Source organism: Bubalus bubalis, chromosome 3, assembly GCF_019923935.1.
Source record: "Bubalus bubalis isolate 160015118507 breed Murrah chromosome 3, NDDB_SH_1, whole genome shotgun sequence".
NCBI lineage: Eukaryota > Metazoa > Chordata > Mammalia > Artiodactyla > Bovidae > Bubalus > Bubalus bubalis.
In genome coordinates, this window is record NC_059159.1 from 157443079 (window position 1) to 157469248 (window position 26170).

The window sequence follows — 26170 nt, forward strand, 5'->3', positions numbered from 1 at the left end:
ATGACGTCTGGGGGGAAAAGGATCCTTCCAGGCAGCAGTGCACGTGAGAGGCAGATGGGATTTATTGCCATCAGCCTCCGTAAAGATGGGGAGAAACCCATTTGCCTTTTGTAACACCTCCTCTGGCTGAACAGGCACAAAGGAACTGGTGCTTAATCATATCTAGAGTCTCAACCTTATCACCTGAAGAATGGGAATTCCTTACCAGGAGTCTCAGCCTGCAAAGGCAGCCAGGGGCCAGAGAAAGCAAGATCCTGCCTGTGCACGGGCTCTGGACAGGGGCTGGCTGCCTGTCTGTGCCTTCTGATTGTGGGAACCTGCTCTCTCCCGCAGTGTTCATCCGGGGATGGAGGAGGAGAGCAAGGTGGGTGCCATGGGCTGTGCTAAACACTCTGTGTCCATTGCCTCTCCAAACGCTGTGAGGCAGTTATTATTTCCATTTGGTGCCCATTTTCCAGATGGGGACCCTGAGGCATAGAGATGGAGTGATCTGCTTGAAGCCTCAGCGTTAGGAAGTAACTGTGTTCTGGGGCACTCCTTGCGATCTCCCTCTTTGCTCCTTTCTTGTGCCATTGGTCAGATTCTGCTGTCACAGGGAACCTGACTACACAGAAGGCATCATTTTCAGGGACTGTTTGTAAAGCCGTTGTAGCGAATCAAATGTATGGGGGTTAGATCTGGCAAATGAAGTCCCAGAGGCCCAGCTTCATGACTTGCAAAATGAAGCTAGGCAGAGTGCATCAGATAACCACATGGAGACAAATAATGAACTGTGGGAAAGAATCATCTGCTTAATGGAGAAAAAAAATAGAAGTACTTCTGTGAACTTTAAGATTTGTGTATTTTTCTTTTTTAAACTAAAGAAAAAATTTTTTTTTCGACCACACCGTGTAGCATGTCGGATCTCAGTTCCCCGATCAGGGACCAAACCTGTGCCCCCTGCATTCGAAGCATGGAGTCTTAACCACTGGACCACGAGGAAAGTCCCTGTGTTTTTCTTTATACCCCTATTGGCATCATGATTTTTCAGTGTTTCAGGAAAGCCAAACTTTTCTCGAGCCAGCAAATCAACCTTCTAGAAGGTCATCTGGCGTCTGAAAGAGAAGCTATTCAACAATGTTTATGGAATGACGATGTCGGACCGGGTCCTGCTGGTCACTGAAGATAACGAGGTGAAGAAGGTGCAGCCCTGCCCTTGCAGAGATCAGGCTGAGGCTGCAGGGCAGGGACAGATAGGTGAGAGGCCAGTTTAATACTCCGTATTTCAGAGCTTAGAACAGGAGACCGTATGAACATGGGAGAAAAAGTTCCTTAGAGGAGGCAAATTTTGAGATGAGGTTTGAAGGATAAGTCAGCAAAATGGGGAAGATAGTGTGGGCAAAACCCACAGAATCATGGTACATATGGAGTGTCTGGGGAAGTAGGAAAAGAGGCTGGAGAGAAATTCAACCCAACTGTGAAGGGCCTTCCAAGTTGGACTTGGAGCACAGACATTATCCTGTGCTAATAGCTAGAAAGATCCCTCTGGGGGGTGGGCGGAGCTATTTGAGACTGTCCTGGAGAGAAATGACTGGAGGAAGGTTGCCCTGGTAGTCACACACACACACTGGAATATGACTCAGTTATAAAAAGAAAGAAAGAATGCCGTTTGCAGCAACATGGAGGGACCTAGGAATTATCATACTGAGTCAGACAGAGAAGGACAAATATTATATGATATCACTTATATGTGAAATCTGGGACTTCCCTAGTGGCTCAGATGGTAAAGCATCTGCCTACAATGCAGGAGACTCTGGTTCAATCCCTGGGTCAGGAAGATCTCCTGGAGAAGGAAATGGCAACCCACTCAAGTATTCTTGCCTGGAAAATCCCATGGATGGTGGAACCTGGTAGGCTATAGTCCATGGGGTCGCAAAAAGTCAGACACAACAGAGCAACTTCACTTTCATATGTGGAATCTAAAAAAAAAAAAAGGTACAAATGAACTTATTTACAAAACAGAAATAGACCCACAGACATAGAAAACAAACTTATGGTTACCAAAGGGGAAAGGGGGAGGGAGGGATAAATTAGGAGTTTGGGATGAACAGATACATACTACTTTATATAAAGTAGATAAACAACAAGGTCTTACTATATAGCACAGGAAACTATATTTGGTATCTTATAAAAATGTATAGTGGAACAGACTCAGAAAAAGAATATATAGAACTATGTATATATAAAAAGGGTGTTAGTCACTCAGTCTTGTCGAACTCTTTGCTATCCCATGGGTTGTAGCCCACCAGGGTTCTCTGTTGGTGGAATTCTCCAGGCAAGAATAGTGGAGTGCGTTGTCATTTCCTTCTCCAGGGGATCTTCCCAATCTAGGGATCTAAGCTGGGTCTCACACATTGCAGGCAAATTCTTCACTGCCTGAGCCACCAGGGAAGCCCATGTATATACAAAGAATATAGAAAACTGAAGCACTTTGCTGTACACCTGAAACATTGTAAACCAACTATACTTCAGTTGAAAAAAAAGATGGTATAGGGAAAGGACCTGAAACAAAATAGATGCTTACTGTGTGAGGTGAAAGTTGAATACAGATGAATCGTATTATGTATATAGTTAGACATTTATATACAGAGGCACACTCACCTATACCAGCTATATAATTTTTATGATAAACATGCATACCTGGAAATTTTAAAATATTTACTTTCATTACAGAAAGTGAGTGCGAATTATGGCAATTTTGAAGTGTCTAATGTTCTCTGTGTTAGGATGACAAATTGTTCCTTCCAGATATTCATATTTAGTAACAAAGTTTTCTACTTGATTGCTTATTATTTTGTTGTACTATTACAGATGTTGTATTTGATTTTAGAGTGGAATTTGCTGTTCCATATCATTAAATAAATTCTCAGGGCTATAATTTATTTCACTCCTCAGAGAATAGAAGGAATTCAAGAGTTTTGAAGCATGTGCCTGTCTTCCAAGGAGTTAGAAAAACACAAAACACCCTATTGAAATTTTTTTTTTTAAAACCACCAATAAAGATAGCTTTCCTTGGGGAGGGGAAGGGGAAGGGGAAGATGATGCTGAAGATGGGCTGTATTTGTTGTATGATGAAGACAGGCTCCCTTTTAAAGCTTATGCCTACTTACCCTTCAGAGCTGGAGAGAACCCAGAGCTGCCTGTTCACCTGAGCTAAATTAGACTTTCCCCCTCAGCCCGCTTCCCTCATGGCACCCTGTTCTCATCCTTCACAGTATTTTTCACGATTGTGAAATTATATATTTGTGGTAGATTGACTGCAGCTGCAGATTCTTTCTTCTTCCATCAGAAAGAGGTGAGATCGTTTGTCCTTGCATTGAATCTGGGCAGGCTTTCTGACTGTGAGGCCAACAGGATGTGGCAACCCTTATGATGTGAGAGTTTCTAGCCTCTGACCTTAATAAACTGGGAGCTTCTGCTTCCTGTCTCTTGGGGCACTTTCTGGGAGCTGCACGCCCCTCAGCAAGATGCCTGAGTACTCTGACAGTGCCGGGCCAGAGGGTCCTCATAGAGTCCCTTGATCGACCGTCCTGGCCAAGTGTAGTTTTCCAGCTGTTATTGCCAAGGCATCTGACGTGTGAGTGAACTACACTGGACCCTGCAGACTACACCATACCTGCCTGTTGAACTCTGTCATGTGACCTCCATTGACACCACATGGAACACACTGCGTAGCTGAACCCTGCCTGAATTCCTGACCCTCAACATTGTGAGATCTAATACAGTGGTTGCTGCTTGAAGCTGCTGTGGTTTGGAATAGTTTGTTTTGCAGTAATAGATGACTGGGATAACAGATTCAAGTTTATTTATTTATTAATATCTATTTTCTCTTTTAGATTGGAAGCACTGTGAAGACCACAGGGACCGTGCATGGTTTGTTCACACTGTGTGCTCATGTAGCCCAGTATTGAGACACTCGTTTGTACTTGGTACTTGTATTTCAGTATTGGTACTTGTTTTTCAGTTGTTGAGTTGTGTCTGACTCTTTGTGACCCCATGGCCTGCAGCATGCCAGACTTCCTTGTCCTTCCCTATCTCCCAGAGTTTGCTCAAACTCATGTCCATTGAGTCAGTGATGCCATCCACCCATCTCACCCTCTGTTGCCCTCTTCTCCTCCTGCCCTCAATCGTTCCCAGCATCAGGGTCTTTTCCAGTGAGTTGGCTCTTTGCATCAGCTGGTCAAAATATTGGAACTTCAGCATCAGTCCTTCCAATAATATTTAGGGTTGATTTCCTTTAGGATTGACTGGTTTGATCTTGTTGCAGTCCAGGGGACTCTCAAGAGTCTTCTTCCCAGTACCACAGTTTGAAAGCATCAATTCTTCAGCGCTCAGCCTTCGTTATGGTCCAACTCTCACATACATACATGACTACTGAAAAAACCATAGCTTTGACTATACAGATCTTTGTCAGCAAAGTGATGTCTCTGCTTTTTAATACACTAAGTTTGTTATATTTTTTCTTCCAAGGAGCAAGCATCTTTTAATTTCATGGCTGCAGTCACTGCAGTGATTTTGGAGCCCCAGAAAATAAAAGCTATAACTGTTTCCTCTTTTTCCCCATGTATTGCCATGAAGTGATGGGACCAGATGCCATGATTTTAGTTTTTTGAATGTTGAGTTTTAAGCCAGCTTTTTCACTCTCCTTTTTCACCTTCAAGAGGCTCTGTAGTTCCTCTTTGCTTTATGTCATTAGAGTGGTATCATCTGTGTATCTGAGGTTATTACTATTTCTCCTGGCAATCTTGATTCCAGCTTGTGAGTAGGTACTTAATAAATACTTATTTAAATAAGGAACATCCCATGATGGAAGTTGCACAAAGGGGAGTTAGCTTATAATGTAGGTATGGATCTCCTATTCAGGTTCCTGAATTAATGTGTACTCTCTTGTTGATTGCTTCATTTTTCTCCATCATGCATCTGTGCCCTGAGAGTAAAATTATTCTGTTTGCATGCAATGCATTTTGAGGATAAGGATGCTATTTGCTTTAAGTTAAGGACATACATTTTTACCAGAATGCGTCACATGCATAATTATCTCAGAGAGGTGATGGCAAAGGTGAGTATTGCCTGGGTCTGAAATGAATTAAGAAGCAATATCTATCTAGGGGCTTCCCAGGTGGCATTTATGGTAAAGAACACACCAGCCAGTGCAAAAGACATAAGAGATGTAATAGATGCAGGTTCAATCCCTGGATCAGGACAATCCCCTGGAGAAGGACATGGCAACCCACTCCAGTAAGCTTGCATGGAGAATCCAATGGACAGAAGAGCCTGGGGAGTTATAGTCCATAGAGTCACAAAGAGAAGGACATGATTGAAGCAACTTAGCCCACACACATGTCTGTCTGTCTGTCTGTCTGTCTATCTGTCTATCCATCCATCCATCCCATCAAGTACAATTTTGGCTCTAATGGAAAAATGGAAAAATCATCCTTGGGCTAGCATTTGGTACCACACTGTACACAGAGAAACAGGTATGTTTATAGTAAGAAGAAGGGCTTCTTGGCCTGATTTGCTTTGACAGCCAAGCTTCTGCTTTCTTAGTGTCCACAAATCTCAGCTGTTAGTAAGGCTTTCGTTAAAAAGCGGTGCGCTGGCACTGGGTGCTTTGTCTTTTCAACAGACAATTCTGTGTCTGTACCAGCAATTCTAATTATTATTATTCCTATTATATTATTATTTTGTTTGGTTGCAATTTCACTTTCCACACCACAGTATATGGTGAGCATATGGCAATTCTTGAAGCGTCTTTATTAACTGTCTCTGAGAACCTTTTCTATCACCTAGAAGATAGGTCTTGGAGAGGGCCAAGCTAATGTGACTGCCAAGGGGGTTTCACTAATAACATTTTACTTTGTTCAGAGAAGCTCTTTATAGTGAATTAAAAAATGCTGTTGTGAACTTTTAGCAATCTTTAAGAAACTTTTTATTTCATACTGGACTATAGTTGATCTACAATGTTGTGTTGGTTTCAGGTATACAGCACAGTGATTCAGTTACATATGAACATATATTTATTCTTTTTCAAATTTTTTTTCCCACTTAGGTTCTTACAGAATATTGAGCAGAGGTCCCTATAGCAGGCTTTGTTTCAGATGGGTTGTCCAGTCTGAATGCCCATCATTAATACTGCCCTTTGGCTGGAGGTGGGTATGTACCAAGGCAGTAGGATTGTGGATTGGATGCTTATGCTCTCACAGCGGGGCCCTTTTCTATTAGGTAAACAAGAGTCCTAAAAACCCAGTTGCTTAAGTTATGTGTATTTTTTCCCTTATGGGAATTTGAAAGAATTTAATGACAGTGTAGTCAGAGATAATGCAAAAAGTAGTGCCTAATAATAATTCATTTGGGAGACTCAGGGAATAATTCCATGTAGGGGGTCCATTGGGTGTGTAAGTGGGTAGGGGAAGGGGGTGCTCATATTGTCAGTGATCATGTTCAAAGCTGTGTTGTACCAGAGAAGCCTTCAAATTTCAATCATGATTGAAACTCATTGAGAAAAGTTGGTGTGATAGTTAGGATTCATTTGCTTACAAATGATGGCACAATTCAGACTATTTTTTTTTAAGGTAAAATTTATTGACCTATAACTGAAAAGTCTAGGTCTTCAGACATTATTTGAATCTAGGAGTTCAAACAATGTTAATGTTTGGATTTATTCTAAAACTAGTGACAAAGATGGCCTCTAGCAACTCAAAGCTTTTATTATCCTTACAATTTACAGTCCCAGAGAACATAGATTCTTTTCTGAAAATTCTAGCAAAAATCCTGGGGATGATTCTCGTTGGCCTTATTTAAGTATAATTATCTCTGAACCAATAACTGTGGCCAGAAGGAGGGTGTGTGTTCTAAAATATCCAGGATCAGGTGATATTGCTTATATGTGGAATCTAGAAAAATAGTACAAATGAACTTATTAACAAAACAAAAGTAGAGTCACAGATGTAGAAAGTAAACTTCTGGTTACCAAGCGGGAAAGTGGGGGAGGGATAAATTGGGATATTGGGATTGACATACACATTATTGTATATAAAATAGATAACTAATAAGGACCTAGTGTATAGCACAGGGAACTCTACTCAATACTCTAATGGCCTATCTGAGAAAAGAATCTAAAAAGAGTGGATATATTTACAACTGATTTACTTTGCTATACACCTGAAACTAGCACAGCATTGAATCAACCATACTTCAATAAATTAAAAAAAAAAATCTAGGTCTGGGCCATGTGCCTCTCCTTGGAACTGGGAAGCACGGTCAACCTCCTGTGAGTCATGTTGACTAGAAATGGTGGCAACACAACATGGTTTCCTAGAGGATATCCTCAAGATATATTCCTTTACTGTTGCTTATTAGTCTTCTGGGATCCCAGAGCAAAGAATGCAATGCTTCCTGAACTTAGATTCAGGTGGGAGAGAGGTCTGACCCATCTTGTCATTCACTCACTAAATGACTGGGGGCTGGGCACTTTTCCTCGTGGGGGTCTCAGATTCCTTATTGGTACGGACGGGGAGAAGTTTGGATCAGGTGATTCTGTTGATTCCATCAAATCAAAAGTTCTTCAGTTTCCTCTTCCCTAGCTGGAAAGATTATTGGGAGTGTCTAGAGAGCTGAAGTACCGTGTTGTGCTACATAGACGTCGACGGTGATGGTGAGGGCAGTCCTGCTCTCTATTAGAAACAGCACCCCCCCCCCCCATCCTCTGCTCTCACAGATGCTGCTTCAGAGCTCCCTCCTCCTCTGCCCCTCAACCCCCAACCCCAGCTCAGTAGTGATGTTGGTGAGAAACTTCCTGACTGCTGTAAGGTCACAGGGATAAATGGGAAGATTGGCCCATTGCCTGAAAGTGAGTTTGGCTTAAATGTTCCTTGCCCAAGAAAAGGAAACAGAAACCTGCTGAGATAGCCAAGGAGGAAAGAGAAGAGTGAGTGACCTCTTTAGAAAGAACTGCAGCCCTGGAAATCTGACTAATGGCTGGAGAGGGTATGTGATGATAACTCACAGCGGCCACTTGGATTTAATTATAGCAACATTTGCAGACAATAAGTGAGTCTTGAGTGAAGCCAGCCTGATAATATGGCAGTGACAAAAGCTGATGTGGATTTCTGGCCAAAAGGATGGATGAGGAATGACAAATGACATAGCATTTCCTTTAGGAGATATCTGTGTGTGTGTGTGTATTTCTTTTTTCTATCACCATGGTCAATTATTTGTAGAGATTCCTGTGGTGAAGATGAGAGTATTCTGAACTGCAGCAAGACCTGGAGTTTGGAGACCTAGGTTTATGGCTAGTTTCCACTTATTCCCTGAGCCTCATTCTCATCATTTGCAAAATGAGGAGCTTTGCTCTTTGTGGTCTTGAAAATTAGTAATTTTCAGACTAGAGGTTTACTAATGTACATTCTATTTTTTTCATTCTTTGCTTTTTTAAAAAAAATTTTATTTATTTTTGACTGCCCTGGGTCTTTGTTGCCGCACGGGCTTCTCTGTAGTTGTGGTGAGCAGGGGCAATGGGAGTAACTAGGTCTCATGTCTTTCATTAACCAGCAGGATAACCTGGGCTTGTTCACTTGATGGCTGGATGGGATTTCAAGGGGGATGGGAACTTTTCGAGTTCTTTTGAATCGTAGCAAACTGTCTTAACTTTACTTCTGCTGCATTCTATTTATTTAAACAAATCACAAAACCCACCCAGCTTCAAGGAGTAGAGAAGTATATTCCACCTTTTGAGAGACAGTGCTGCAAAGTCATGCTGCAAAGTCACATTCATACAGGCAAGAAAACCATTGTATTCATTTTTCTGAACTATCTACCACAGCCATTCCTGTTGGCACTGGGTGACCGCAGAGATTGCCACAGTTGCTATGGAATCATAGCATCCTGCAGTAAGAAAACAAGGCATTGTCTTTAGCAACTAAGTGGAACTTTGATTGTTGATTTTTGTTCTTTTTCACCTCAGAAGAAATTTGGGTTGGGTTTTAGAGTTACAAGTAACAACATAAAAGAGAAAATGAAAAGTACAGGATAAAAATGAAATAGTAGAAAAAGATGAAGTCAGGAGCCTTGTTAGTGTAAGAATGCATGCTTAGAAGTCCTGCATCGTTGCTAGAGGTCGGCATGGTTGGATCTGGGCTCCTAGAAGCCAAGGTATGGAGGAGAACTTCATCACTTGTGTGAACCATGGTGCCCATGAGAGAGAAGGAAGCTAGTATCTGATGTTAACTCTGAGTCAGAGTTAGTAGAGTGTATGTAGCTCAGGGAGGGAGGTTTTTATTTCTCAAGGGAACACCAGAGGGGTTGAGTGTACTAAGCAGAATTTGAAAAGAAGGAAGAGTAATTGAAGTTGATGCATATATATTGAGTATTGTTGTTTAGTTGCTAAGTCGTGTCCGACTCTTTGCAACCCCATAGACTATAGCCTGCCAAGCTCCTCTGTCCATGGATTTCCCAGGCAAAAATACTGGAGTAGGTTGCCTTTTCCTTCTCCAGGGAGGTCTTCCCAACCCAGGGGTCGAATCTGCGTCTCCTGCATTGGCAGGTGGATTCTTTACTGCTGAGCCACCAGGGAAGTCCATATATTGAGTATATTTGATGGTAACTAAGGCTAACAGTCACATTTCACAGATTGCAGGTACTTTTTAGATAATGCAGTACTACACATCATCATCTACTTGTTGTCTCTTAACAGTGGTGTGAAATAACAAGGGGCAATAGAGCAATATGACTCATGTAACAGACAGGGAGACTCAGAGAGGTCAAGTGAGTTGTCCAAGGTCATATAGTAAATCAGGCATATCTTCTTACTTTCAAGGTAGTGTGCTGTGTGTGGTATATTGGGTGAGATGCCTTGGAAGATACAGAAGAGTGCCATGATATCACGAAACTATGAACTCTCTGGAAGAGAAAGGGTATGATCATGGTACAAATAATAATAAAGCCTATTTTTCTTTTGGTGTCTTATTTCTTTTGATCTTGGCACAGTCCCTTTGCAATAGTATCCCCATTTTACAGATGGTAAACAAAAACAGAGCTCTAAGAGCAGAAATACTTGACTGTGATTTCCCAGATGGGAATAGCAATATTGGTTTCAGGCTCTCTCTTTTATAGAATTCTGGGACTTTCCACTAATTGCTCCTGGCTGAGGCACATGTAAACTTGATATTTTTATTTTTTTCATGTTTTTATTGGAGGATAATTGCTTTACAATGTTGTGGTGTTCTCTGCTGTACATCAGCATGAATCAGTCATAATTATATATGTCTCCTCCCTCTCGAGCCTCCTTCTCACCCCTCCCCCACTCCCCATTCCACTCTCCAGATGGTCACAGAGCGCCAGGCTGGGCTCCCTGTGTTATATAGCTGCTTCCCACTAGTTATCTGTTTTACACATGATAGTGTTTTCATCAGTGCTACTTAGTTTTCAATTTGTTATAGCCTCTCCTTCCCCTGCTGTGTTCTCTATGTCTGTGTCTCCAGTTCATCTCTGTAAATAGGTTCATCAGTACAATTTTTCTAGATTCCATATATATATATATGTTAATATATGATATTTGTTTTTCTCTTTCTGACTTACTTCACTCTGTATAACAGGTTCTAGGTTCATCCACCTCACTACAACTGATATTCCATTGTTTATATGTACTCATATTTTCTTTTTTCATTCATCTGTTGATGGACATCTAGGTTGCTTCCATGTCCTCAGTTCAGTTCAGTCACTCAGTCGTGTCTGACTCTTTGCGACCCCATGAATCACAGCACGCCAGGCCTCCCTGTCCATCACCAACTCCTGGAGTTCACTCAGACTCATGTCCATCGAGTCAGTGATGCCATCCAGCCATCTCATCCTCTGTTGTCCCCTTCTCCTCCTGCCCCCAATCCCTCCCAGCATCAGAGTCTTTTCTAATGAGTCAACTCTTTGCATGAGGTGGCCAAAGTATTGGAGTTTCAGCTTTAGCATCAGTCCCTCCAAAGAAATCCCGGGGCTGATCTCCTTCAGAATGGACTGGTTGGATCTCCTTGCAGTCCAAGGGACTCTCAAGAGTCTTCTCCAACACCTCAGTTCAAAAGCATCAATTCTTCGGTGCTCAGCCTTCTTCACAGTCCAACTCTCACATTCATACATGACCACTGGAAAAACCATAGCCTTGACTAGACAGACCTTTGTTGGCAAAGTAATGTCTCTGCTTTTCAATATGCTATCTAGGTTGGTCATAACTTTTCTTCCAAGGATGTCCTAGATGTTTTAAATAGTGCTGCAGTGAACACTGGGGCACATGTGTCTTTTTGAATTATGGCTTTCTCAGGGTTTATGTTCTTAGTTTTTTGAATGTTGGGTTTTAAGCCAGCTTTTTCATTCTACTCTTTCACCTTCATCAAGAGGCTCTTTAGTTCCTCTTCACTTTCTGCCGTAAGGGTGGTGTCATCTGCATATCTGAGGTTATTGAGATTTCTCCCGGCAGTCTTGATCCCAGCCTGTGCTTCATGCAGTCCGGCATTTCGCATGATGTCCTCTGCAGTGCAGGAGGGTTCCCTTTTCTCCTCATCCTCTCCAGCGTTTATTGTTTGCAGGTATTTTGGATGATGGTCATTCCGACTGGTATGAGGTGATACTAAACTCGATGTTAATAGAGGACACTGTGAGACAGTGCAGCAGCCATATCTGAATAGAGCCTCAGGAAATCAGAAGCAGGGACTAGCCAATCAGGAGCAGAAAGTTCGTGGAGGGACTCAGAATTATCTGGAACCTGAAGGGCTGGAAAAGATGTGAATGGGAAGTTGCTAGGTTGGGGGTGGGGATGGTACAAAGACAGGTGCAGAGGCAGATGTGAGTGAGGTACATTCAGGGCAATGATGAAAAAAATTAGTCGGATTATACTGGACAGTAATTGTTAACATTTTAATTCAACACAATAAGGGCTTATGGGCAGAAGGTAAAAAGATGAATTAGTTACAACTTGGTCTTCAGAAAATTCAGCAAACAACTGTAAGGAAAGTAATAGAACCTAAATTTTGGACGGTACTGTTTGACCAAATATTGGGAGAATTGTCAGGGTAAGGATCTTGGTCTTGATTCTATTGGAGATAAAGAACCATGGGTATTACAAGGCAAGCATTCCATGAGCCATGTCACAGATGTAGAGAGGAGAGAATCCTAATGTCAACTATTAAATAGAAAGACCCCTGACCTGTGTGTCCTGGGGACAGTTTAAATCAAGTCCCTGGCAGAGTTCTAGCATTCTGAAGGCAGGGAATGGTATATCACCTCAGCCCATTGTGTTTCCTGGCCTACAGAATGTATTCAGACCTAAAATGTATTTACGTGACTCTCTTAAAAAATATTGTTTTCTCTGATAATAAATGTAATATGTGTTCATGGTAGGAAAATTTTTAAATATAGAAAATAATTTTAAAAAGATATATGATCCAGAGAAAAACATTGTGAACCCTTTGGAAGAACTTCCTTTAGATTCTTTTTCCTAGTTCTGTGTCTTACATAGATGTCTTCATCCAATTCCTCCTACATGTGGAGCAGAGAGAGAGTTCAGTCCTTGTCTTTATCTCTGATAATTTTTTTTGAAAGTCTTAGAAGTGAAATCACTTGATTGCATGAAGTATCATCACAGTATTACATTTTTTTCTGGGAAAGGTGTAGCAATTTTTACTCTCACAATGTGAGAATGCTTTTCTTAATGCACCTCTCTCAGCCTTGAGCATAATCATTAAAGATAAATATGTAATTCTAAACCCATGAACCCAGTATGATCATTCATCAGGCAAATCCCAATGGAAGGTCAGTTTACAAAATACTTCTCAAAACTGTCAAAGTCATCAAAAATAAAGAAAGCTAAAAAAAACTGTCATAGTCAAGAGGAGACTGAAGTGAAAGTCGCTCAGCTGTGTCCAGCTCTTTGCAACCTCATGGACTCCAATCCATGGAATTCTCTAGGCCAGAATACTGGAGCAGGTAGCCATTCCCTTCTACAGGGGATCTTTTCAACCCAGGGATTGAACTCAGTTCTCCCGCATTGCAGGTGGATTCTTTACCAGTTGAGTCATGAGGGAAGCCCAAGAATACTAGAATGGGTAGCCTATCTCATCTCCAGCAGATCTTCCTGACCGAGGATTCAAACTGGGGTCCCTGCATTCCAGGCGAATTCTATACCAACTGAGCTAGAAGAGGAGACCAAGAAGACATGATAATTAAGTGTAGTGTGGCCTCCTGAATGGGACCCTGGAACAGGAAAAGGCTGTTAGAGAAAATAAGAAAATGTGATGAAAATATGAACTTTACTTAATAATAATGAATCAGAATTAACCAGTATTATAATCAGTATTAATTGTGTCTTTGGAGTAAGTCTTGAAGTTAGATAGTATAAGTATGCCAACTTTGTTCTTTTTCATTTCTGTATATATCTATTAATATGTAAAATTTTTATAGTTGTGATTTTCTATATAAAAAGCCTTACTGGAATTTTTATTATGTTGAAATCACAGGTGCATTTGGAGAGAGACATCTTAATTACATAGAGTCCTCTAATCCATGGACATTGTATGTTTTTCCATTTAGATATTTAATTTCTCTCAGCAATACTCTGTACTTTTTTGTATAGGAGTCTTATATAGATTTTGTTAAATGTATTCCTAAGAATATTTTCATTTTTTGGTGCTATTAGAAATGACATTTTAAAATTGTGTTCCTATTGTTTACTGCTATTATATAAAAATTCAATTAACCTTTATTTTAATCTTGATTTTTAGAAATTTAAATTCATATTCTGAGATCTTGATTTATTCACTAATTAGTCCTAGTAGTTGTTTTGTATCTCCCTGAGGATTTTCTACATAAATAATCTTGTCTTGTGCAAGTAGAGACAGTTTTCCTTCTTTTTTTGGGTATGATCTTTATGACTTTAAATTTTCTTAATTTATTGCAATGGCTAGCATGACCTGTGTTAAGACATCCTTGCCTTCTTCCTGATCTTAAGGGGAAAGTGTTCATTGTATCATCATAATGATGACATTGCCTGTAAGATTTCCCCTGGATGTCCTTTACCACACAGAGGAGGTTTCCTTCTGTTCATAGTTTGTCTCTGAGAATTTTTATCATGAAGGGGAGTGAAATTTTGTCACGTAATTTTCCCCTGCATTTTATTTTTCTCTTTTGTTCTATTAATATGGTTAATTGCATTGATTTCTTTTTAACTATTAAGGCAGCCTTGCATTACGGGTGTAAACTTTACTCGATCATGATGTATTACTTTTTTGATATCTTACTGATTTTGATTTTCTTAAAGTTTAGGGTTTTTTTCATCTATGTTCATGAAATATATGGATCTTTCAGTCCAGTTCAGTTCAGTCACTCAGTCGTGTCTGACCCTTTGCGACCCCATGAACCGCAGCATGCCAGGCCTCCCTGTCCATCACCAACTCCTGGAGTGTGCCCAAACTCATGTCCATTGAGTCGGTGATGCCATCCAACCATCTCATCCTCTGTCGTTCCCTTCTCCTCCTGCCCTCAATCTTTCCCAACATCAGGGTCTTTTTAAATGAGTCAGCTCTTTGCATCAGGTGGCCAAAATTTGGAGTTTCAGCTTCAACATCAGTCCTTCCAATGAACACCCAGGACTGATCTCCTTTAGGATGGACTGGTTGGATCTCCTTGCAGTCCAAGGGACTCTCAAGAGTCTTCTCCAACACCACAGTTCAAAAGCATCAATTCTTCGGCACTCAGCTTTCTTCACAGTCCAACTCTCACATCCATACATGACCACTGGAAAAACCATAGCCTTGACTAGACAACCCTTTATTGGCAAAGTAATGTCTCTGCTTTTGAATATGCTGTCTAGGTTGGTCATAACTTTCCTTCCAAGGAGTAAGCGTATTTTAATTTCATGGCTGCCGTCACCATCTGCAGTGATTTTGGAACCCCCCAAAAATAAAGTCAGCCACTGTTTCCACTGTTTACCCATCTATTTCCCATGAAGTGATGGGACAGATGCCATGATCTTAGTTTTCTGAATGTTGAGCTTTAAGCCAACTTTTTCACTCTCCTCTTTCATTTTCATCAAGAGGCTCTTTAGTTCTTCTTCACTTTCTGCCATAAGGGTGGTGTCATCTGCATATCTGAGGTTATTGATCTTTCTCCCGGCAATCTTGATTCCAGCTTGTGCTTCCTCCAGCCCAGCGTTTCTCATGATGTACTCTGCACATAAGTTAAATAAGCAGGATGACAATATACGCCTTGATGTACTCCTTTTCCTTTTTGGAACCAGCCTGTTGTTACATGACCAACATGGAATCTTTAGTTTTATTGTAATATCTTAATATGTATTAGCATCAGGACAGTTTCACTCTTCTCCTCTATTTTCTGGAGCAGTGTGTGTAGAATTGGTATTTTTTCCTTAAGTTTGGCAGAATTCACCACTAAAGACATCTGAGTCTAGTGTTTTTCTTTGTAAGAAGAATTTTTAACAAGGTATTTTCATTTCTTTAATAACTATCAAGCAGTCTCTTTCTTCTTGATTGTACTGTGCTAGCTTTCAAGAAATATATTTCTTTTGCTTAGGTTGTCAAAATTTTTATATAAAACTGTTTATAATTTTTCTTCTTAATAGTATTTTAGTTTTAACACTTTTAAAAAATTCCTGTGGAGAAGGCAATGGCACCCCACTCCAGTACTCTTGCCTGGAAAATCCCATGGACGGAGGAGCTTGGTAGGCTCCAGTCCACGGGGTTGCTAAGAGTTCGGCAGGACTGAACGACTTCACTTTCACTTTTCACTTTCATGCATTGGAGAAGGAAATGGCAACCCACTCCAGTGTTCTTGCCTGGAGAATCCCAGGGACAGAGGAGCCTAGTGGGCTGCCGTCTGTGGGGTCACACAGAGCCGGACACGACTGAAGCAACTTAGCAAAAATTCCTGACAATGGTCATTTGTGGCCTCCTCTCATACTCCCCCTCCCACTTTCGGCTCAGTCTGACTAGGGAGCTTGGAAATTTGTTGATCAGAGAATAAGCTTCTGCCTTTAGTATTCTATTTATTGTTTGCTTTCTATTTTATTGTTTTTTTGCTCTTAGTTTTATTTCCTTTTTTCCTGTTTTGAGTTTGTTAATGCTTTGCTGTCCTTTTTCTAGGTTCTCAAGGTCATTAATTATAGATCTTTCTTTTTCTGATATAGATATTTAAAATCATAATTTTTCCTTTAAGTACTACTTTAACTGTTTACATACCACAAATATTTGTATGTTGTATTTTCATTATCATTCAGCTCCAAATATTTTCTAATTCTTCAGTGATTTCTTCTTTGACCTTTGGATTATTGAGGAGACTGTTGTCAAATTTCTAGATGTTTGTGATTATCCTAGCTATATTATTGGTACTGATTTCTGATTTAATCTTTTAATAGTGAAAGAACATACTTTGTATGACTTTAATTCTTTGAAATTGTTGAAACTTGCATTATGGCCTAACATATGGTTTATCTTGATGAATTTACAATATGCATGTGAAAATAATGTGTATTGTACAGTGTATGCACATTTATATGACTGATATGTCCAGTTATTCTATTCTGTATATTTATTGGTATTTGTCTAGCTTTTCTATTATTTGTTGAAAGAGGGCTGTTAAATTCTCTCAGTCTGATTGTAGCCTCATTTATTTCTTCCTTTCATCCTGTTAGTTTTTTTACTCATAGATTTTAAAGCTCTGGATGGCACCCCACTCCAGCACTCTTGCCTGGAAAATCCCATGGATGGAGGAGCCTGGTAGGCTGCAGTCCATGGGGTCGCTAGGAGTCGGACACAACTGAGCGACTTCACTTTCACTTTTCACTTTCACGCATTGGAGAAGGAAATGGCAACCCACTCCAGTGTTCTTGCCTGGAGAATCCCAGGGATGGGAGAGCCTGGTGGGCTGCTGTCTCTGGGCTCGCACAGAGTCGGACACGACTGAAGCGACTCAGCAGCAGCAGCACTAGCACATTTATGATGGCTATGCCTTTCTGATGAACTGATCCTTTTATTATTATGAAATGTTCTTCATCATTTTTCGTAATACTCTTGAGATCTGTTTTATCTGATATTACTACAGCCATTTCATCCTTACTCTGTTTGCTGTTTATGGTGTCTTTTTTTTTGTCCATTATTTACATTTACAATGTGTCTCTTATGCATAGCATTTAATTTGGACTTGAGTTTTTAAAATTCATTCTGTTGATTTGTATCTTTTAATCAGAATGATTAGCCAATTAACATTTAATATACTGATATGGTTGGACTTGGAAAACGGCCTGCCATTTTATTCTTTGTGAGTTTGTTTTTGATTAGTTAATTTTTGGCCGTGCTGGGTCTTCACTGCTGTGCAGGCTTTTCTCTAGTTGTGGCGGGCAGGGGCTACTTTGTAGTTGCAGCACACAGGCTTCTCCTTTCAGTGGCTTCTCCTTTCAATGGCTTCTCCTTCAATGGCTTCTCCTTTCAATGGCTTCTCTTGTTGCGGAGCACAGGCTCTAGACCCGTGGGCTTAGTCGTTGTGGCTCACAGGCTCTAGAGTGTGGAATCTGTAGCTGTGGTACATGGACTTTTACCAGTGGCATGTGGAATCTTCACAGATTAAGGACTGAACTCATGTCCCCTGCATTGGCAGGCAAATTCTTAACCAATGGACCACTAGGGAAGTACTTTTTTCAATTTTTTCATCTTTCTTATTCAAATAGAGTAACTTCTATTAATCCATTTAAAGATTCACTTTTACTTTTCATCTTTGTTTTACCATTTAGGCCCATCAGTTGAATTTAAAATTTCAGATTTTTTGTTGTTGTTGTTGTTCTAAAATTTCCATTTGTTACATTTTTATATTTTTTGTTTCTCTGCTGAAGTTTCTTTCATTCACTATGAGTGTATTTTCCTTGACTTCCCTGAATATATTTATAATAGCTATTTTGAAATACTTTTCTTGTAAACCAAAATAAGGACCATATTGAGGTTGGCATCTATTATTTACATTCTCTTTAGATTGAATCATATGTTGAATATTTTTTACATTATATCCTGGATATTGTGAATGTTATCATGGAGAGACTCTGGCTTTTGTTATATTGCCCTAAGGAGGGTTGATATTTTATTTTAGTGGCCAACGAACTTGGTTTGACTGAAACGGGAAACTGCAATATCTATGGTGAGTGGAATTTCAGACCTGAGATCAGTTTTTTAAGTCTTAACTGCTAGCTGATTTCCATTTGACCCACCAATGAATGGTTTAGGGGTCAGGCAGAGACCAGCTTAATTTAAGCACAAATTTAATTTCTTCTTTCCTGACTTCTCCCTCTGCTCTCTGGTTGTCCAGTTTCCCTGGGCTTTTTTTCAGGTGGTTCTTCCAGCCAGAATAGTAGCAGACTTTTTTTTTTTTTTTTTAATTTCAAACATGCCACTTTGGCCACGATTCTGGCTGCCTTCAGGACATGCCGGAAAAAACTGGAGCTCACTTAGTGTTGATTTCTTGATATAATTTTTGATTGCCTTCCAAAATATGCCTGCTTTTTTTTTTTTTTTTTTTGAGTTCCTGGAGCCCTCAAGGCTTTATGTTTTTCTTCCACCATTTATAGATGTTATTTATGGGAGGATAAGTTGTTACACTCTCAGTCCTTGTTAAAAGCAGAACTTTGTACTTTGTTTCCTATCCTTGGAGGTCTATGATTTGCTTAGTGCTTCCTTCTAAGGAATCCCCACTTTACTTGGGCTAGCTTGATTGTGTTTCTCTTTCTTTCAAAACCGTAACAGAAGCCATTAGTTATAGAGCAGAGGACTGCTATAGACTTGGCATAAAGGGGCACTGGCAAGGGCATAGGTTTGGGAAACAGACATAGCACTCTTTCAGCTATAGGACTTAAGCAAGTATTTGTATTAGTTATCTATTGTTGTATAATAAATTACCCGAACACTTAGTAACTTAAAACCAGAAACATTTATTATCTCACAGACATTCCAAGGGTCAGGAATTTGGGAGCTAACTTAGATGGATGGTTCTGGCTCAGACTCTCTCATGGGGTTTTGCAGTGAAGCTGTCAGACAAAGTTGCAATGCTAAAGACTTGACTGGGGCTGGAAAATCTTATTTCTAAGTTCAGTCACTGTTGGCAGGAGGCATTTGGCAGAAGGCTTCCGTTCTTTGCCACATGGGCCTCTCTAAAGGGCTGCTGACTACGTAACTCCTCGCCTAAAGCAAGTAGAGAGGGAGAAAGAGGGAAGAAGGATGAGAGAAAGTGAGAGTGAGTGAGTGAGAGGAAGAAGGTGGTTAGCACTTAATCTACATAAATAAGCTTCTTTTCCTAGGCTGCCCTTAGCAATTGACTTTTAATTGCCTGGAATCTAAAATTCGAGGTGACTGGTTTACTTACCATGGCTTTCACAGCTCTTGGTCACATTGAACCTGTAGAGATGCCTAGTGACATTCCCAGAACCTTTAACCTGGGTCAGTCTTATAGTTCTGAGATGAATTTGGATATACACAAGAATCCCAAGTATCAAGCTTTGACTCGCTGATGTACTGAGAATTCACTTTGAACTTTGTGAAGGCCACCAAGGACTTGGAGCATGCAAAGTTAGGAGGAGAATAACTAAGCTGATTCTGGTCCTTCTGTCATCTAACAGAATCCCCTCCCCTCCTTCAAACCCCCTTCTTGAGTGATTCCCACCAGTACTGCAGTAGGGAGGCCTGTATACTGGCTTTTCCCACACTGCAGCCAACACAGTTCCATTCATTCTATTCTTGTCCTGGGGAGGAAACAAAAGTTGGACCTTAATGGTCAACTCCTTTAAGGTTCTCCTGGTTATTCCCAGCTGTGAGACATTGCTTCTAGGCCACCTCTGGAGTTTCCCATTCTCAATCTTTGTGCTTTTTGGATCCATATTATTTGTACCATACAACTGGGACAGAAGCTAGCATTTTGGTTGTAGCTTGTGAACCTTAGAGTAAATTTAAATTCCGAGGGGCTTTTTAGCTTACGAGGTTGCCAAACACATGGAAATATGCTTGCTTTTAACCTCCTATACCTGTAACATCAACAAATCCTCTCCGGGAACCCGGAGAATATGACATCTGAACCAAGTCTCCCTCTTGGTTTTTGCCTGTCACAGATTGCCTGACAGAGATTTCCAGTATCAGAGATTAGACAACGAAGATGCCCTCCCCTGTCACTTCCATATATCTCCTTCAGTATTCAAAGGTACCACTCAACCAGTAAGGACACTCACCATTCGTCTGACTGATTCTAAAGCCCAAAGAGGATATGGAAGGGAAGGCAAGAACCAGTGTGCTTCTAAGCTTCCTCACTTTCCCCAGTGATTTGGGGTTGGTTGGTCGGATAAGACACAGACTGCAGCAGGCACAGGCTCACTCGGGCACCACTTTTTTGAACTAATGGATGTACCACCACAGCCCTTTCTGAATTTTTCATGTCAGAGCGTATTTTTAAGCCCCTGGGTTTCTTGTTTTCTGTTCAAAATGACATTGTAGTGCCTCTAGGAAAGTTGCAGGCATACCTAACACTTAGAGATCTCTGCTGTCTTTAGTTGAGAGCCCTCTGATAGCTTGAGTTGCTTCTTTGGGTCTTATAGCAGTAGCCACTAGCGCACACCCTGGAGCTATTCTCTCTGGGTTTGCATCCTGGCTCTGGCACTTACTAGCAATGTGAAAGTGAAAGTGAAGTCACTCAGTTGTGTCCGACTCTTTGAGACCCCATGGACTGTAGCCTATCAGGCTCCTCCGTCCATGGGATTTTCCAGACAAGAGTGCTGGAGTGGATTGCCATTGCCTTCTCCAGGGGATCCTCCTGACCCAGGGATCGAACCAGGGTCTCCCGCATTGCAAGCAGACGCTTTACCGTCTGAGCCACCAGAAAAGCCCACTAGCGATGTAGTCTTGAGCAAATCCCATATTCCTTGCTTGGTGCCTCATTTTTCTTATCTGTACAGTGGGGATAACTATGGTACCACTCTATAGAGATGTTATAGGAACTGAGTTAATAAATACGAACAGCTTAGAACAATTCTTGGTACTGTGTAAGCACTTTCAGTATTAGTTGCTGCTGTTGGCCCTCATTCTCTTCTTTTATTTGTCCTTCCCTTTCTTCTTCTTGTGTATTATGCATCCTGGCCATTCTTGTGTTTCCTGAGATGACCACAAGATGTGCCAACGTAGGGAGGAACAAGAGCAAGGCTGGAGGAATTGTGCTTCAGGCCCATATAACTTGTATTTCCAGAAAAATATTATCTATTGAAACCTTAACACATATTAAATACTCAACATGTATTTCTGTAATTCTTACAGCAATACTAGAAAGGAGGTATTATCATTATTTTACAGGTGAAGAAACGAGAGGGGTAACTTGATCAGACTCCTACAGTTAGTAAGGGCAGCACTAAAAATCGAACTTGACCCTATCTTAAAACCTATGAGATTTTCTCTAGGCTCATCAGGATTTCTTAGTTCCTTCCACTCAAATTCTCAACCCTAGTCCTGGGGAAATGGGTCGATGGCAGAGGCTATGTGTGTTCAAATGATGCCAGGAGCTCTCCTTGTAGAAAAAGTACAGAGAAGGACTATGGATTGTGTGGCTAATTGAGTATGCAACTCCTAGGTTAACTGGCTGTAGGTGGCACCAGCAGCATGACCAATGAATCTGTGGCATTTCACCCATTATGAATGTAATCTTGGCCTTGGTATATTTCCAACTAATTACACTGAGTGCCTTTGGGTATATGTCTAGGTCTGTACAGGGCATTGCAATGGATGGGAGCTTCTTTATTCTGAATGATGTTGATACAGCTTTGCCAAATATGTGGAATATTTCCAACTCCACTGATTCCTGGTAACAAAATTATGAGCCATAAATGGACTCACCTATGAACCTTTCTACTGAAAGATGTAGAGTATGGCATTGTGCTTTTGAGTTAGTAAGCAGAGAAGTGTGAGCTTTTCTTTTCCTTCTTGTTTTTCCCAGGGTTGTCATTTGGCATTCTGGGTAATGTGCATATTGATTGGGGGTCACAGCCATCCAAACAAAATGTATAAATGATATGTAGAGTTTCTCCTTTAACATATGAACTCGGGGGAAGATGCTGAATTAAAGGGAAGATGCCTTGGTGCAAAATAAAGTGAGTTAGGCTGCCAGCAGAAGTGCTAACAGGGAGACATTTTATAATTTATCACGTTTTAAGTGGTTGTCTCTGTCTCACCAATAAACAGCAGAGTTATTCATTTGGATTAGCTAAAAAGCCTTCTCACAGACAGGGATCTGCGTCTGAGTTTGGGGATTCCTTGCTGATTATAAGTTGAAGTTCCTGAATGGGTTTCCTTGTCATCTCTTCTTTCCCACCCAGCAGAAGGTGGAGTTCTTGGCAGTTCCATTCTAACTCTGTAATTTCTTATTTTGCCTCCTTCCTTACTAATTCATTCTGAACTCCAGACACACTGATTTCTCCTTACTTCAAATGGGCTTTACCTAATTATTAACCCAGCAGGAAGAATTAACTTTTAACTCCAGTGTTGTTTTTTTGTCTCTTGAGACCTCTCAGCATGACTGAGCACCATGAAATCTGAGCAGTGATTTCTGGACCTGGAGTGTGGTTGTAGAGGAGGAAACTTGAGGGGTGACCTGTAACATAATAAAATGGTTTTGATGGGAATGTCTGCAAGTGAGCATTCACTAATGAGGCTGAGAGGTTGTTTATAGCAAATAATAACAGTTATTATTCTTTACTTGCTATGAATCACCCTAGCACTGGATCATCTACAACATGCCAAGGTTTTTGCTGTTTCCTTATTAAGGCATAGGGACAGAAAAATTTAACAATGTGATGAGTAATCCAGTTAGAAGAGTAGAGATCTTTGTCACTAAGTCAATAAATAAAGACAAATAGCTAATGTGTATATATGTGAAATAACATATCTACAATCCATGTGGTCAAGAAAGGGTGTGTAGTGCCCATTTAGAGAGAGGGACAGTGTGCAAAGAAAATAATAAACACAGTTAAGTGTTATTCGCTATAAATGTGTTGAGCTCTCATTGAGCTCTTACTCGGTGTCAAGTGCTTGTAAGCACTGCCATTTGTTCATGTATCACCCATGGCCGTTTTCACACTGTGATAGCCGAGTAGGGAGGTTGCCACAGGACTACATGGGCCACGATGCCTAAAATATTTACTGTCTGGTCCTTTGTAGAAAAAGTTAGCTGACCTCTGTATTAACTCATTTGGCTCTCCAAATATCCTTGAAAGTGAAAGTATTAATTGCTCAGTTGTATCCAACTCTGTGACCCCATGGACTGTAGCCCACCAGACTCCTCTGTCCATGGAATTTTCCAGGCAAGAATACCAGAGCAGGTAGTCATTCCCTTCTCAAGGGGATCTTCCTGACTCAAGGGTCAAATCCAGATATCCTTAGGTGACTATTCTTCAGTCACTAAGCCGTGTCTGACTCTTTTCGACCCCTTCATTAGCTCTCGGAGTTTGCTCAAACTCATGTCCATTGAGTTGGTCATGCCATCCAACCATCTCATCTCATAATTATAGGTGACTGTAATTATCCCCATTTTACAGGTAAAGAACCAGAAGCCTAGAGAGGTCAAACACCTTGCAAGGTCATACAGTTCGGGAGTGGCCAACTCAAGATTCAAACTCAAGTCATCAGACTCCAGAACCTGTAACTCTTAACTGCTACACTGTAGCTGCCCTTCTTGCTGTAGAAGACATGACTGTAGGGTTTTAGTTGCCTTGCAAATAGAAAACAATTTGAACTTACCACCCTGCTGGGCCTTGACAGCCTGGCTTAGGCTCTGGACAGAAGAGTACTTTGGGTGAGTTAGAGGTTAAAATGGGGAAGAAGTTGATGATTGGGTCCAGCTATGCTGGACTGAGTTCCGCTTAGCCATTGTTTTATTAATTTTTACCTCTTGCCTGCAAATGGCACACAATAGGAATTCAAAAGAAGGGTAAAAAGTGGAAACAGTGACAGGTTTTATTTTCCTAGGCTCCAAAATCACCATAGGCAGTGACTGCAGCCATGAAATTAGGAGGAACTTGCTCTTTGGAAGGAAGCTGTAACAAACCTAGACAGTGTATTAAAAAGCAGAGGCACCATTTTGCCAATAAAGGTTTGTAGTTCGTAGTTCATAGTTAAAGCTATGGTTTTTTCAATAGTCATGTATGGATGTGAGAGTTGGACCATAAAAAAGGCTGAGCCCTGAATAATTGATGCTTTTGGATTGTGGTGTTGGAAGAAGATTCTTGAGAGTCCCTTGGACAGCAAGGAGATCCAACCAGTCAATCCTAAAGGAAATCAACCCTGAATATGCATTGGAAGAACTGATGCTGAAGCTCCAATATTTTGGCCACCTGATACAAAGAGCCAACTCTTTGGAAAAGACCCTGGTGCTGGGAAAGATTGAAGGCAGAAGGAGGAGAGGGTGACAGAGGATGAGATGATTGTGTGGTATTATTGACTCAATGGACATGAGTTTGAGCAAAGTCCAGGAGATAGTGAAGGACAGGGAAGCCTGGTGTGCTGCAGTCCACGGGGTTGCAGAGTTGTACACAACTTAGCTCTGAACAACAACAACAAGGAGCAAAGAATATCTGTAGAATAAAGGACTGGATGTCATTGTGGGGTTCCTGCCCAGATTCCATTGCCTGTCTTTCTTGATAACAGCACCAATTTCCTTTGAAAAAGTACCTCTCCACCGTAGTCATTCATGTAGATTGAGTTGGATTGACCTCACTTCTGACTCTGATGGTGGGCTCTGATTAGCCTAAACTAACCAAAATATCCAAATATCCTTTCCTTCTACCTATTATGATTGGTTCAGGGATGGACACATGATTAAGCTAGTCCAATCAGAGTGAAGCTCACCACCCTGTGGAATTACAGAGACAATTCCCATGGAGGATGGCACTGTAAGGATTTGAGGAATGAAACTGCCTCTACCATGGGAAGAGATCTTGTACTTGCTAGAGCGCCACCACGTGGAGGGAGCCAACTCAGATTTTAACCTGAGTTTTGCAACCAGAGTTATCCCTGAACTATTTAGTTATTTAAAAAAATAACAGCAACAACAACAAAAAAGGAAAAATTAGGGGGGAGAGAGAAAAGAAAAAAATTAACTTTTTCGTTTAAGAAGATTTGGGTTGGATTTTCTGTTATTTGCCATCAAAAGATTTCCAATTGATGACGACAGTACTATACTTTGGTATGGTTCAAAGAACATGGGACTGGAGTGAGGAAATCTGTGTTTAAGACATGGTTTTCCAACTGAGTTGTGTGTTTCTACATATTTTGCCCTACTTCTGATTTTTCAGTTTCCCCAACTGCCCCATCTTCATCATAAGACTGTTATGAGGAGGAGGCTACATCATTTATATGATCAGAGTTGCATCTGAAGGTAGAGAAAGAGAGTACCCCCAGCAAGCGATGGTACCTTGCAGATAAAGTCAGCTCTGTTCTGTCCACTGGGTAGAGCAAAGCCTTCCAGAGCTTTTTCAGGTTTGCTCCGCTAGCAATCACACAATGGTTAGATGATATCATTTATGTGTATGGTTTGATGGACATCTCATGTTATTAGTTTCCAAGGGAAAAGATTCTTCTTCTGGATTTTCTATTTTGGATCAGGAGCAAAGGACACAGAGCTAGTTAGATGACTAAGGAGAGTGCAGTGCTGACTCAGATGAAAGGAGTCAGGTGGAGGCTAGGTGACTGCACATTAGGATGCAGAGAGCAGAAAGGGCACAATTGTGCCAGACCTGCACGAGTTCCATGCTTGTTTCCAGGTGGAAATGTTTAAGTAGTCAGCTCAGCGTACCATGGGGATGGAAAGCAGACAACCAGGCTTGTGGTCTAGATTGTCAAGACCACCTAGACAATCTAGGGGGTCTAGACAATCTAATCAGTATAGATTGTTGCACCACCGCTCTGCAACACTGAGCTAGTAACTAAATGACTACAACCTCCCGAGGCCTCTGGTTTTCTCATCTGTTAAATGGGTATCTTATACTTATACTTGTCCTCCAGAGAAGGCAATGGCACCCCACTCCAGTACTCTTACCTGGAAAATCCATGGACAGAGGAGCCTGGTGGGCTGC

At 41.0% G+C, this 26170-nt stretch overlaps 1 long non-coding RNA gene across 2 annotated transcripts in view; it reads left to right on the top strand.

Annotated features, from left to right (window-relative positions):
- Positions 1–3356: 3356 nt before the first annotated feature.
- Positions 3357–26170, top strand: part of LOC123332938 — a 40360-nt gene continuing 17546 nt past the window's right edge. The window contains exons 1-2 of one of the 2 annotated variants that reach the window (XR_006550120.2): positions 3357–3748; positions 3876–3968. This is a non-coding gene — a long non-coding RNA (uncharacterized LOC123332938). The remainder of the gene's footprint in view (positions 3749–3875; positions 3969–26170) is intronic. The other variant, XR_006550119.2, reaches the window with a different exon arrangement.